The sequence below is a fragment of the Magnolia sinica genome, chromosome 10, assembly GCF_029962835.1.
Source record: "Magnolia sinica isolate HGM2019 chromosome 10, MsV1, whole genome shotgun sequence".
Taxonomy (NCBI): domain Eukaryota; kingdom Viridiplantae; phylum Streptophyta; class Magnoliopsida; order Magnoliales; family Magnoliaceae; genus Magnolia; species Magnolia sinica.
This window is the reverse complement of record NC_080582.1, coordinates 32,618,075-32,629,948: the sequence shown is the minus strand read 5'-3', so window position 1 is coordinate 32,629,948 and position 11,874 is coordinate 32,618,075. Positions and strand designations below refer to the sequence as shown.

The 11,874-nt window shown below is 41.9% G+C and overlaps 1 long non-coding RNA gene across 1 annotated transcript; it reads left to right on the top strand.

Moving 5' to 3' along the window:
* Positions 1–428: 428 nt before the first annotated feature.
* Positions 429–1,511, top strand: LOC131257429 (uncharacterized). Its single transcript, XR_009177393.1, has 3 exons — positions 429–629; positions 1,109–1,249; positions 1,466–1,511. It is a non-coding gene; the product is annotated as an uncharacterized LOC131257429 (long non-coding RNA).
* The last annotated feature ends 10,363 nt before the right edge of the window (positions 1,512–11,874 follow it).

The following is an 11,874-nucleotide window of genomic DNA, read 5'->3' as shown; positions in this document are numbered from 1 at the left end:
TGCATCTTGCAATTTCAATAGTTCATCTTGCAACTTTTTCACACTGTTCTCTAATAAAATTAACCTGCAAAGCAATGGCTGATTCTTCAGTTTCTCTTTTCTCACAGGCTTGGATTATGATATATTTATTGTTTGAGTTATTTTCAGGTTAAGAGAGATTTACCTCGACAACGGGTAGACAGAGGAAGCAGTGCTAGGGTAAATTCTCAGTCTATCACTTGTCCGATAGTTACATGGAGGGGGCCCACCTATCCACTGGGATGTATCGATGATCCTGTACATAATGCATCTGTATTGTTTTGCAGGATTAATTTGTTTCAGGCATTCCCAATAAGATTGTTAAGATCATACGTTCAATGTTATTATTATTTTTTTAATGTGGTCGAGCAACAGTGGAAGATAATAGTAAGGAGCACCAGTGCACCAAATAGATAACCTCTTAATTTGAAATGTTTTTTTCTAGCTGAGCTATGGACTATGGAGTTAGTTATATAGAATTTGCTTGTGTCCTTGATTTTTAGATATTCAAGTATATGTCGGATGGTGCAAAAGCTTGTAAACGTTTTGAAGCAGATCGATCCAAGAGACCATTACAGGATTGAAATGACTGGTTCACTGTTAGAAAAGTTGTGAGTTCTTTTTAACTTGATGAAGCATCAATTAGCATATGAACACTAATATTTTCTTGACAATCATATTCTTTTATGTGTGGCAGTTTCTTTTTATTTTTTATTTTTCTGCTAGTTTTATGTACAGAAGTCAATCGTGAGTTCCTGAAACAATTATATGAGTCTCTCTGTGCTGAATTAACTTGCTTGAATTAGAGAAGATCCTAACCCATATGCTATGTGAATGCTCTAATATCACGTTCAGTCCATGTGACACATGGCATGTGTATGATGGATGGACCATTCATCTGGCAGGCCTCGTAGTGGATTTGTCGTAACCCAAAATACATGTTGGATGGATGATCCTAACTGTTTCACCAGAAGCATCAATAGAGAAAAAGGGACTGTAAAAAAGTTTGACTAATGTTTCACTTTTGATGAATAAAAGTTCTCCTGCCTGTAAATTAGGATAATTTGGTGTGATTTTTCTTGGCAATCAGCAATCCATGCATGTTGGAGTCCTCAAATGAGCAGCCTAGATATACATTTGAGGGGATGGTGACAGGCCAGGTTGGCCCATCACTTTTGCATTCCAACTCCATCAGTCGCTGCTTTGAAGAACTCGAGCTCGGCAGACATTAGTAAGCAAGAAAATTTGCAGATGGTTCGTGCATTTTGAGTTCTTGTTCCTTGTCAGTTTGAGACTGAATCACTATGATAAGTGAGTTTCCTATTAACTTGCTCAAAACTTTGTCAGTCAAGCTGACTATTGGTTTGTGCTAGAAAATATCTGACGTGGTGCCATTTTGTTTCTACATATGGTTTCCTTTTTAACTTTTTTCCTTCTTTTCTTTCAGATCCTTCCCTGTTTTGCCTTTACAAGGCCTTCAAAAAAGCCATGAAGGCCTTTAAGCTTTTTGCCTGATGGTACTTGCTCTAACAACCGCTACAGTTCACAGTAAATATTTTGGCTATTATTTATGTGGGCATATTCTCATGTAGTGGAATATAGACCTCCATGTGGTCTAATGGTCCACCCAGGTTTAACCTTTGATGAAGTTTGTTCTTTTGTAGGTTGTGTTCCGTCCTGACCATGATAATTTTAACAAATTAAAATCAGAATGTGCTGATTTCCTGAAGTGGGCAATAAAACTTTAATTGGGAGACATTAATCTGATGACTGATCAAGCTTGCAACTGGTAGGTAATTTTTATTGAACTGATCAGTTCTGTCTCTGCCTATATTCACTCCACGTAACCATTGGAAAATTGTATTTGTTGTTCACCTAATCATTATGTCTCTGATTATTATCTATTTGTTACCAATTTTACATGTTGATTTTTCAGGAGATGTCCACCTGTTTTATTAATCGATTAGCAGAAGAGTATACTCCATATATTGATATAGTTCAACCAATCCAAGTAGCAGTATACGAAATGAAACTGGGATTATCATCACAAGGCCTTCTATGTCAGGTGCTGCACAGAAAGCATATTGACCGGATGCTGCACAGAAAGCATATCTAAATAAAGCTAAGACAATATTGACCGGATTCTGGTATGTGTATAATCATCACAAGGCCTTCTATGTTTTCATTTGGCTCAGGCCTCTGCCTGACTATAATATTACCCTACAGGAAACATTGTATTCGTTCATGCAATCTCCTAGAGGATGTGTGGTAGAAGCTCCTTCTATTGAACCAAACTCCTTGCAGGCGCAGCCTATATTTTCAACTCCTGACCTGGATGCTTCTGAGAACATATTGGGAATGGACATGAACTTGCTGAAGAAATTGCTATCTATTCTAAGAGATATTGGTCCTGATAAATCGGTCAGTGATCAGCAATTACTTGATTACTTCTATCATGGTGTTAAAAAATGGTTTTTGTACGGTAGTAATGGTTGTTATGTAGTGGCAATGGTGGTGCTTGTTTCGCGATACAGGGCTGTAAAGTCCAATTAGAAAAGAAAAAAGAAAAACAAAATGGCCCTAAGGGGCCATAACAGCTGTTATGGGTCTGTAATGGGTTGATACGGGTCTTTAACAGGCTGATATGGGACCAATAAATTCTTCCTTAATTCTTCACTATTGGTGCACGTCTCTCACGTATCCAAGGGTTTTTTCTCTGGCTTGCTTATGCTACTTGATTTATTTGTATGCATTATTTTAGCTGAATTTTGATAGCAAGACAACTTGGTGGAAATGCTTCCTTTGCATCACAGGTCTCAATCCTTCAACTTCATGCCACTCTTTACCATATTATTCTTGTCCTTGTAGCATGGTCGATGTCCACACACTACTGTTTCGTTCAAACAATCCTGTTGAACGTGTAAGTCCTATCAATTCCAGGGCTGCATGTACAAACATGCGCTCCAGAAGTATCAAATACCTTTTTTTTAAAAAAAATAAAATAAAATTGTTCATGCACCAAACACATTCATTATGCCTTCTTTAACTTGTTTGATATGGATTAATGTTTGCTTTTCCATTTTTCTATATGAGATGATCCTTGGCAGATTTTCTATATTGTCCACAAATTCAACGATCTTTAGACCATCCATAGCTGATTGTACAAACTCATGAGTAGAGTAGCAAGTATGTTTTCTTGTGATAAGCTGGTTAGCTGAGCATGTTTGACAATTTTTTCCATCATTAGGAATATTACATTTGTTGTTTGATTTAGAGTGCATACATTTGAAGACATTTTTGTAAAATATGGAAAGAAATCATTCCACCGCTGCTGTGAACTTATAGTTGTCTCAGGATTGTGATAAGCCGTAATTATGGCATGTGATTGGAAATCGTTGATCTTTTCTCATGTCATTCTTAATCTTTTGTGCAGCTTTCTAGTTGATCTACTTTGCTACAAGGGGTTGTTTTATTGCCTCAACATCGAGATATTCTATAGTTAAGATGCTTATGCATGCAGAACTGGAAAATGGAGTCTTCTTCATAGAGTTCTAATTTCTTCCTAATAATGGAAAATGATAAGTAGACATTTTTTTAACATTATATATTTTGTTTTGAGCTAAAAGTGGGATGGGAACTACCGTATTGAACGTAGAAAGATGAGTCCTCTGCCTAAGCTCTACTCTCACTATTAAATATAATAAAGCTTGAGCTTGTTTGATCCACTCTCATGTTTACAGTTCCATATTTACCTTGGAATCCTATTGCAACAAATGTTCCAAAACAGTGTTACCTGTTTTGCATGTTAATCCTGCTGGTCTCATGGATGTCAGCATTCTCACAAAATGGTATGCTTAAGCAATTATCCTCTGGCAGTTTTGCTCATATGATGATCTATTATTCCACATACAAAAATCAAAATATGACAAAAGCGTGCCACCAAGGGGTAGTTTGAATGCACAGAATCATTCACTTAAAGAATTTAATAGATACTGAAGGCTTCCGCAATTTTGATGCCATAAGTATGGTGGAAAATGCCTTCCATAAAAATTTCGTATATAGACTTACATGGAAACAACTGGCATACTGTTATCGTCTGAAGGATTTCAGACAAGGTCCCTCTGATCTTTCCTGCTGCAACCGTACTCCAGCAGATGCAATCCAATTATATGTGGCCCGGATTTCAGGAGAGCATATTCACATTGTAGGACTGCTGGACCTTTTGCATGTGGCTACGTTGGTACATGTTTTGTGGCTATTTGAATTTTTCGATCATGAACATGACTTCTAGAAGCTTTCATCCAAACAAAAAACCCGAAAATCCATTGAATTCCAATCTGGGCATCCACATGAAATGAGAAAATCCATTGAACTCCAATCTGGGCATCCACAGGAAATGAGAAAAATAAAAAAGAAAAGGAAAAACTAGAATCCTTTCAACCCCTGGTTGAGAAGCTAAAGATCCACCATGAAACCAATTTACCCCTAGGCCCTAGGATACAGTAGACAAATCCAAAAACTCATCACTGATTTATGTTACGCCCCTTGAATCCAGGCTTATAATGCCTACACTTTTGCATTAAGAGTGGCCTCCAAGAAAGAGTCAGCCCAACATGCACTGAAAATATTCAAAACTTCTTGAGTGCATTCTAGCCTTAGAGCTTTATTTGAATCCAACAGACCCGAAAATTGCTAATTTCGCGCTGCCTTTATCATCTCTAATTCCACCCTACAAACCAGCCTAGATATACAAGCTCCATTGGCCCACGTTGCTTGATGGGATCCTGGAGCAGTATGAATTTAATGCTGGAAAGGTAAATTGTAGTTCCCCATTTGCATGCAAGAGATGCAGGGTAATCACTAATTTCTTTCTTCTTTTTATTTATTTATTTATTTTATTTTTTGTCACTGAATGATGCATCTCTGGTTTCCCCTCCATTCAGGTCTTCATCGTCAACCTTCTGGTAAACATTGTTCGTGATAGTCTATCCACCATTCAAAGGCACGTGGCAACTCCATTATTTCTATTTTGGTTAACTTGCTTGTTTGACATAATATATGACACAAATTGAGACTGCAGTTTAGAGGAATTTGTTCAAACAGCCAGTGTAGGAGAATTCAAGAAATGCCTCGAACTTCTTGTTGCTTTTCATGGACAGCTCAATACCAGTGTCCGCTTGAAAGCTCATTCAAGGTGAGGTTTAGATGTCCTGAGCATTCCTTCTACAAAATACCCATAACTGAAGCCTCGGATTCATCTTTACAATTTATATAGAGAAAACTCATTGTCACGCCCCAGACTCGGTAACTGGATTCACAAGGAACCCGATAGCCGGTTCCGGCCGCATCAGCCTTCGTGGAACCCCATTCTCGGCTCTTGACACCAGGTTCCGATCCTGGGATTCTAAAAGGAGGATTTTCATGTCATAAATCTAATCCAATAGAGCATACCCAAGATCATAACATAGTAACCACAGATAATAACTACAGGAACACATCCTAAAATCCACTAAGAATTAAAACTTTTATACAAGCTACAAAGCTCAAAGGAGATACATAATCAGGACAATAGGCAACCCCAAAAAGGTCCTTGGCATGCTTCTCGCTCCTTAGCTACTGTGGTTGCCTAGAATCACCTGCATGCATTAATTGTGCATAAACTTATAGGAAGCTTAGAGGGCGGTATAAGTGTGTGTAATACCAGTGCTGGAAAAAAATATCAGACAATGTAGAAGCTCAGCATGAGCCATGATCAATATCAATGCCACTAGCCATACCAAGGCTAAGCTATGATAATCATGAATGCAGTAAGCCGTGTTAAGGCTATGCAATGCAACATATGAGTACTGGGTGTCATACCAAGGCGATGCACAAGAGGCCTACATATCCAATGTCACATGCAAAGTGCAAATGCAACCATTTCAGTCTTCATTTTCAGTCCATAAATCATATGCAATTCTACTATAGAGAAACCACCGGGGTCAAATACACTACCAGTCGATTGCCGCTCTCCTAGCTGCACAGTCTAACGAGCGTAAGAGACCTTACTACCCGCCTGTGGATAGCCAATCACTAGCAAGGCTCGACGGTAGTGGACCCATTCACGAGCTGGTCAAACTCAGCCTAGCTATCGCCCCCTAACTTAACTAGGTAAGGCCACACCCCCTTTCAACCGACCACACTACAGTGGGAGTCGCGGCTTAATAGTATAAGGCACTCGTGCGCTTATGTTTTCCAATCGGTCTCGACGTTGAGGCGTCTCTTGATACTATGAAGGTTTAGGGGCTTTCACCTAAGGATATCTTATGTGCCCTAAATGTTGAAGAGGTATTTTCGGTGTCCAATAACGGCAATCCACGACGTACCAGTGGAGGCATCGACCCTGATGAAGCGAGGGCGAATAATATCATGCAATGCAATGCCAGATGCATGAATCATACATATTAATCATGCATTATCCCCAAGCATCCAACGTGTTCAAGAGAGGAACTTCATCTATCTGGGAAGCTATCATATAATGCCCAATGGCATAACCATGACCACACACATAATGTCAATCAAGCATACAATGATGTACACTCCTATCTAAGAAGGGACCAAGTTTAGGTACTTAGACAATTTCCCTAAGGAATTAACCTCCAGTGGGGGCCCAATAGTCTGGACAGCTCACAAAACTAAGGAAAACAATGATATGGGCCTAAATAGATGAAACAGGCCTAGCAAGGGTCTATGGTGGGCCTTTAACCACCCATAGAAACCCATGGGCCTATCTTAGGGCCACCAATGTGGACATCCAACCACAATTGGTCCCTAAGGGGTAACTGTCACGCCTTAAACTCGGAAACCGGGCTCACAAAATTTTCGATTGCCGAATCTGGTGCCGACAGCCTCCATAGTACCCCATTCTCAGCTCTAGGCACCAAACACCAGGTTCTGATCCTGGGATACTATAAAGAAGATTTTTCAATGTACATTTATCTTGTAAGAAGCATAATCATAAGTTTACCCAATTCACAAAGGCAACATCATCATCATCATATATCTACTAATATAAACATTTGAATACAATGCTGAAAGGGAAACATATATGTTAAAATCAAAGCTCTAGGAGTCCGATGCACGCTCTAAGCTCAACGCTGCTGCGACTTAACGCCACCTGCATGCATCTATTATGCATAAGCTTATAGAAAGCTTAGATGGTGATGTAAGTGTGTGCACAAGATAAGTGCCAAGTATTCAATACAATGCCATAATCATACAATGTCAGAAATACTGTCAACATAATGAATTATATGATATTATAGTAAGCGGAAACATACTGGTAAGTCTACGAGTCATACAATATCAGTGTACGCAATGCGGATCATAATGAGCCAAATATCATATACTGAGGATGCAAAGCAATATACAAATCTTGTTAAGTCCATCTAGGCCATATAAGTGCAGAAACGTAGCAACCCAAAATACCATATGCTGCGGATGTAATGCAATATGCGATGTGAATGAAATGACTAAGCTGGAGTGTGAGGTCGGGATGATAGTACGTAGTATCGCAGGCTATGGGGTCCATCACAAGTGACTTCTATCCAAATCAGTTTTATACCTAATTTGGATAGTTAGACTTAATGTGGTAAACTCCCGATTTCAGGTTAGTCGCGTGCCCTAATCGAAATTCTGGTCATTGCGAATATACACGTAACAACTAGTTGCGCACTACCAACCCGAGTGGATAGTGAATGAATGAAAAAATGAGTATGCAACTCTTGCTCAATAAATTCACATATCAGTACTGTACATCTCTGGGATTATCATCGGGGTCTAGTACACTCTACATGCAATCGCCGCCCACTGGACGCGCAACCATGTAAGTGGAAGAGACCTCACTATCCGCCTGGGCAGTAGTCAGTCAATATTTACCCTGCACGTTGATAACAGACCCAATTACGAGCTGGTCAAACTCATTTTAGCTATGCCCACTACCCTTGGGCGGGTAAGGCCATCACCCCTTCCCAACCGACCACGACACAGTGGGAGACGCAGACTGCTGGTATTCGGCACTCGGGCGCTCATGTATCCACTCGATCTTGATGTTGGGGCGTCTCATGGCCTCGGAGGTTTATGGATTTTCATACAGGGCCATCTAGGGAGGCTCGATGCTAGTAACAGATTTTCGATATCCTATCTGTCCATCCATAATATGCCTGTGGAGGCTACGGCCTTGATGTCGCTAGAGCGTACAGTAATCACAACACAATGCAAGATGCATGAGTCATACAATTCAGTTATGCATCAATCCTGCGCATACCGTGCGCTTATGTGAGACAATCTCAGTCTATCAGGGAGTCTCATAACAACCTGCCTAATAACATATGCAATGGTCAACCACATCTCATAACAAACGTGTAGATGATGTATATGGGCATGTATCATGATGCTATACTTATAATCGGTATCGACAACTGGCACTGATAATCGGCCTATACAATCGGAATCAGCAATCGGCCTCGATAATCGGGATCGGCCTTGACAATCGGAATCAGTCTCGATAATTGGAATTAGCCTCGACAATTGGAATCGGCTTCGACAATCGGAATCGGTTTCGATAATCGGAATTGGCCTCAACAATTAGAATTAGCCTTGATAATTGGCCTCGACAATCGGAATCGGCCTCGATAATCGACCTCAACAATCAGCATTGGCCTTGATAATCGGAATCGAACTTGACAATCGGCCTAACAAAGGACCTAAGGGAAGGTCACAATGTGGACATCTAACCATCATTGCCCATCAATGTGGACATTTAACTAACATCGCTCCCAAGCAGTGGCCCACATAAACATCATTACATGTATTATAGTGAAATCACATATTACATTAGTCTGCACATTCATCGCATTGGGCCTCACTCAAGGGTACATATACACCACATCGGGCCTCGCCATATGGGCCACAAATACATCACAATGGGCCTTATCAAATGGGCCATAAGTACATTACAATAGGCCATATACCCATGGGCCTCAAATACATCATAATGGGCCACATTATGCGGGCCTATATACACATCAAGTAGGCCGCATCACATGGGCCTAATACAATCAAGTGGTCCTCATACCTGGGCCTCATGTACATCAAAGCGGGCTGCATCCCATGGGCCAAACATACATCACACTGGGCCTCACTCATGGGCCTCATATACATCAAGTGGGCCGCATCAATGGGCCGCACTAATGGGCCTCATATACAACAAGTGGGCCGCATCAATTGAGCCATAAATACATTACATTAGGTCATACCACCTGGGCCTCAAATATGGGCCATAATTATATTAAAGTGGGCCTCACAGATGGGCCACAAATATATCAAAGTGAGTCATAAAACATCATATTAGGCCTCATCAAAGGCCACAAATACATAACAGGTGGGCCCTGCATATGGGCCCTCAAATACACCACATGGGCCTCATCCATGGACAGCTCAGATCAAACACGTACATCACGTGGGGGCCACATGGACGGTGTGAATAACATATATATCGCAGTGGGTCCCACTATAATGTGGGTGAGGGCTTGGATTACATCTAAAATCATTTCAATAGTGGCAGGTGTAACATGTGTATCACTGTGTATTATCATTCTATGGGGCACATGGCTCACTAATGATGATCGGCACTATCCAAACATTGTCTGTGTAAATCAGCACTGTCCAAACATTGTCCAGCACCGTCCAACACAATCTGGACGGTGTGTATAACATATATGTATCATGGTGGTGTCCACAGAACTTGTTGATGTGGTACAACATCTACATAGCTGGAGTGAGGTACACCAGTCAATATGCTCACAACAGGTGGGTCCCACTGATCTAGATAGATGGGCGGAGTGGATATAGAATAAATACATCAAGGTGGGTCCCATTGATCTAAACAGGTGGACGGCTTGGAGAAATCCATGCATCACAGTGGACCCTCGAGATGGATGGCATGGAATGAAGCACATGCATTAAGGTGGGGTCCACGTCCCCTTACTGGACAGACGGAGTGGATATAAAACACTTACATCAAGGTGGGTCCCAACCAAACTTGTTGACGTCAACACATCAGCTGGAAGGCTGGTGTGGGACCCATAGAACTTACTGACTTCAGTACAACAACTAGGGTGCTGCTCGTCCACAGATGGACAACATTGATAACACATGCATCATGTGGAGTCCACACGTGTGTGGATCTCACGGCTGCTATGCACCATATATCATGGTGGGGTCCTCACAGATGGATGGCCGGTGTGATAAGACCCATACACCATGTGTGGCCCCTCATCTGCTAAAACGGACGGATGGTGTGGGACCACAGAACCTAGTGACGCCACATCAGCAGCTATATAGCTGGTGTGATGTACCTAGCCAATTCGTCTAGTAGGTGGGTCTCACATGGGGCCCACCACATGCATATATAAATATATATAATATTATATTTTAAAAAATCCAGCGTCCAAAGGGTCTAGACATCTAGGACGGACGGTGTGGATTTAAAACCCATACATTGTGGCTAGGGTCTACACGTAGAGACGATGTGGATACAAGACATGCATCACGTGTGGGTCCCACATGGATGAATGGTGTGGATATAAAACATACCTCATGATCAGCGCCCACAGAACTTGCTGTGTCAATACAACAACAATTGTTGTTGGCCCACTGCCTATATGATGGATGGCTGGGATCAACAAATACATCATGATGGCCCCTATGTGTTGCACTCAGCACGTTATCAAGGTGGGCCCCATGTCCCATGCATGGACGGGGTGGATAATATATATACATCAAGGTGCATCTCACATGGATGGGGTCCACCGTAAGATGGACGGTGTTGATAAAACCCATACATCAGTGGTTGGCCCTACCCAGCACGTCCAAATGGACAGCTGGATGGCATGGATACATCATAGTGGGCCACACACTCATCACACAAGAGAGAGAGAGAGAGAGAGAGAGAGAGAGAGAGAGAGACCCTGCCACTATAGGCCCCTTTATACAATGCATACATCAAGTGGGTCCCATCATATATGGGCCCTCAAATCATAAAATCTAAACAAAATCACTCACCATTTTCGTTTCTTCTTGGTTCGATGAAATCTCTAGCTCCTCGGCTTCGACTTTAACGGAGGATGATGGAGATTGGACAGTGGAGATGGGAGATGAGGGGGTAGGAAGATGGGCCACACAAGCTCTCTCCCATGGAGCTTGGACGTGGGTTGCTTGGGAGTTAAAATGAGAGAGAGATGAGAGAGAGAGGTGATGAGAGAGAGGGATGGTGAGTGATGGATGAGTGTACTGGACTAGTTATGGGTTGTAAAAGAGAGTCGACTTTGGGGTTACTTGGGGGTGGGGCATGTACTTGACATGTGAAGTGATGTGTACTTGATTGATGGGATTGATGTGATGTTCTCTTGGGTTTTGCAAATACGGAGTGTTTTCTCGAACTGGGTATCGCCTCGGCATGCGAGACGCGACATCGGAACTGTGGTGATGGTGCGGTCGTAAGGGTACAAGTCTCGGGTTGAGCCGACTCTGGAATACGGGATACAACTCGAGTTCGCCCGCAAACGCCGATAATAGATCGCGGGTCACCGGAATTCGACCGCGGAAGCCTACAAAACGGTACGGGCTAGGATACGGGTCTTACAGTAGCCTATCTCTAATCGATCGTGGATCAAGGCCCAAGGCCCACATAACATCAGAAATAAAAAATGGGCAGCCATAATCATACCACATACACGCATGTCGGGCTTTGAAAGGCGGCGCAAGGCCTATCCAAAACATGGGTCCAAGGGAAACACACATAGCCCAACCCATATA